The 3,459-nt window shown below is 41.6% G+C and overlaps 1 pseudogene; it reads left to right on the top strand.

The window, feature by feature from the left end:
• Window positions 1–2,275: 2,275 nt before the first annotated feature.
• LOC113896420 lies at window positions 2,276–3,249 on the top strand (annotated as a pseudogene).
• The last annotated feature ends 210 nt before the right edge of the window (window positions 3,250–3,459 follow it).

The following is a 3,459-nucleotide window of genomic DNA, read 5'->3' as shown; positions in this document are numbered from 1 at the left end:
GATGTCATACGTAATGTCTCAGGCATAAATCATATGAAGAAATTTATCCAGGGTGAAAGGGTGATTTGTCATGAAGTCTGTAGAAATTATATAGTCTGGAAAGCCCTTTGCATGTTAATTGTAGACCAGATGAGAATTGGGATATGCCCACCAAATTTACTTAAGGAGTAAGATAAAGCCAAAAGTTCAAGAAAAACAAACACAACACACCCTACAAGAAAACTGAGACAGGGCTTACCTCCTTCTGTGTGTGTGTGTGTGCTGCATGCTAAGTTGCTTCAGTTGTGTCCAACTGTATGTGACCCTATGGGGTGAAGCCCACTAGGCTTCTCTGTCCATGGGATTCTCCAGGCAAGAATACTGGAGTGGGTTGCTGTGCCCTCTTCCAGGGGATCTTTCTAACCCAGGGATCGAACCTGCATCACTTAGGTCCAACCTGCACTGGGAGGCGGGTTCTTTACCACTAGTGCCACCTAGGAAGCTCATCTTTTCTCTATGGGATGGAAAAAAAATTGTTCAAATAAGTGATTCAGGCTCAGGAAAAACAAGTCTTCTACTGCTTCATATAAAGCAATACCCACCTTTGGTTGCAGTTTGTATGGTTCATTTTGTGAATTGTTTTCTTATGCACTTTGCTCTTTTTTCTTTTGGGGTATTCAATCTGTCAGGTGTCTTGTGCCATAAATGTATCACTGTTTCTATCAAAGTAATAAAGGTATTTTTCCTTTTTAAAATAATTTTTTTCTGGACATCAAGGAGATGTAAGTGGAGTTGGAATGTTGCCAAACCAAGGAAGTTTTAATTCATCACATCGTCTGAAGGGGCCATTCAGGCTTATATAATTTTCCCCTAAGGCCCATGTGTCCATTCTTCTGTCTCTCTCTGTCTCTCTCAGACTTTTTAAAGTATTTCTTTAAATACAGGGTAGAAAGTGGCCATACCAAGAAGGAACCCCATGTCTGTTGGTCCATGGGAAGCTTGTGAATTGAAATTTCTGGGTAACATTTATATATTCCTTAAATGAAAGATAATCTGATATGACCAGTTTGACTTATAACCACTCATGGCCTGAAGAAGGTGTTTCTAGGTAAGAAATGCATAGTAGTGACACAGCTCACGAGGATGTGGTGTGTGTGCCTGTGACTGGGGTGAGAGAGTTCTTTAACCAGAAGAAGTGAAGTGAAAGTGTTAATCACTCAGTTGTGTCTGACTATTTGTGACCCCCATGGACTGTAGCCCGCCAAGCTCCTCTGTCTATGGAATTCTCCAGGCAAGAATACTGGAGTGGATTGCCATTCCCTTCTCCAGGGGAATCTTCCCAGTCCAGGATTGAACCCGGGCCTCCTGCATGGCTGGCAGATTCTTTACTGTCTGATCCTCTACGGAAACAGCCTCCTATATTAAGGTGACATAATACAGAGACCAGGATTTAGTCAGAAGATGGAACTAAGAAGAGGATATGAATGTTCACAATTCACAGGATGCCATTGCAACTAAATTCATAAAAGTACAAGGAATCACATGAAAGGAGGGATTCTGTGTGGACTGAGGTGTCAGCTGTCACAGGGAGACCACCTTATTCCTCAGCATCCCTGACACCATCTGTAGTCACTCCCCTTCTTGCTTATTCCTCTGCCCTACTGGCTTCCTTATTTGGATTTGAACAGGTGGAACCAGCATCTTTCTAAGGTCCTTAGAAGTGGCAGCTCCCTCTAGCTCCCACCAGGCACACACTTCTCCTAACATCACACTAGTTCCTTCTCTCTCTTTTTTGAGGAATTGGTTCAATTATCATCTTGTTTGCAGGCCTTACCTGAACACTCAGTACAAAATAACGCCTACACCCCTCTCATTTTTACTTGTTTTTTTATAGTATCTGTCATCTTCTGCTATATTATATTTTATACTTATTTGAATATCATCTTTAACCACCCTTGGATTGTGAAAGCTTTGTTTATGAACACTGTTCCCTATATGGGCTTGGAGCATTGTTAATTCTCTGTAAGTATTTCTGAAATTCATGAAAGGAGTTTTCATTAAAACTGTAAATTAAGAAGCCTTTGGAATTTGTTGAGAATGGGACAAAAATTTCTAGTCAGAGGTGAAATGAGGTATACCCTCAGGAGGATTTATCTCCATATAACATATTAACATCAGTTCTGTGACAGCAAAGATAAATTAAAATAGTTCAGCTATGTGAGTTAGGCCAGTTTGAGTGAAAACGACTCATGTTATTTTTTTTTTTTTTTTCCCCTCCAATAGTCACTTCCACCACATGGAATCAGGAAATGGTACACAAAGCTCATATTTTCTTCTTCTTCTGGGACTTTCAGGGGAATCAGAACTGCAGCTCCTCATATTTGGGCTTTTCCTCTTCATGTACCTGATCACCGTGTTTGGAAACCTGCTCATTATCTTGGCCGTCAGCTCAGACTCCCATCTCCACATCCCCATGTACTTCTTCCTCTCCAACCTGTCTTTTGTAGACATCTGTTTCACCTCAACCACCATCCCGAAGATGCTGTGGAACATCCAGACAGAGAGCAAAGGTATCACCTATGAAGGCTGCATCACCCAGATGTATTTTTACATTCTGTTTGCAGGATTAGATGACTTTCTCCTGACTGTGATGGCTTATGACCGGTATGTGGCCATCTGCCACCCCCTGCACTACATGGTCATCATGAGCCCCCAGCTTTGTGGACTGCTGGTTCTGACATCCTGGATAATGAGTGTTCTGTATTCCTTGTTACACAGCTTAATGGTGCTGAGACTGTCTTTTTGTACAGACTTGGAAATCCCTCACTTTTTTTGTGAAATAAAAGAGCTGGTCCAACTTGCCTATTTTGACACCTTTCTCAATAACATGATGATGCAATTTGGAGCTGGACTTCTGGGTGGTGGTACCCTGACTGATATCCTTTACTCTTACCCCAAGATAGTGTCCTCTATATATATAGAATCTCTTCAGCTCAGGGGAAGTGTAAGGCATTTTCCACCTGTGCATCTCACCTGTCAGCGGTCTCCTTATTTTATTGTACAAGTTTAGGAGTGTACCTTAGCTCTGCTGCTAGCCACAGCTCACTGTCAAGTGCTGCAGCCTCAGTGATGTACACTGTGGTCACACCCATGCTGAACCCCTTCATTTACAGTCTAAGAAATAAAGACATAAAGAGGGCTCTGAAAATATGTTTTGGGATGGAAACTGTATCAAGGTCATTTGTCCTTGGGCTAAAGCAATGCACATGATAGCAGGGTTAAAGCCTCAGGGCCACATATTATGCTTCTCTGATCAGATTGTGAAAATCGCACTTGCTCCTTCGGCTTATTGTCTGCTATTTCCATTTCTTTGATTTCAACTTCTCTATACAATTTCAGCAATTCGCTTCATTAACTTTTCTGTTCAGTCATCTATGCTTTATCCTTTGTCGTTTTTATACTCTCCCAAATTGATTCACA

This window comes from Bos indicus x Bos taurus, chromosome 7 (genome assembly GCF_003369695.1).
Source record: "Bos indicus x Bos taurus breed Angus x Brahman F1 hybrid chromosome 7, Bos_hybrid_MaternalHap_v2.0, whole genome shotgun sequence".
NCBI lineage: Eukaryota > Metazoa > Chordata > Mammalia > Artiodactyla > Bovidae > Bos > Bos indicus x Bos taurus.
This window is presented reverse-complemented; position numbering and strand designations above follow the sequence as displayed.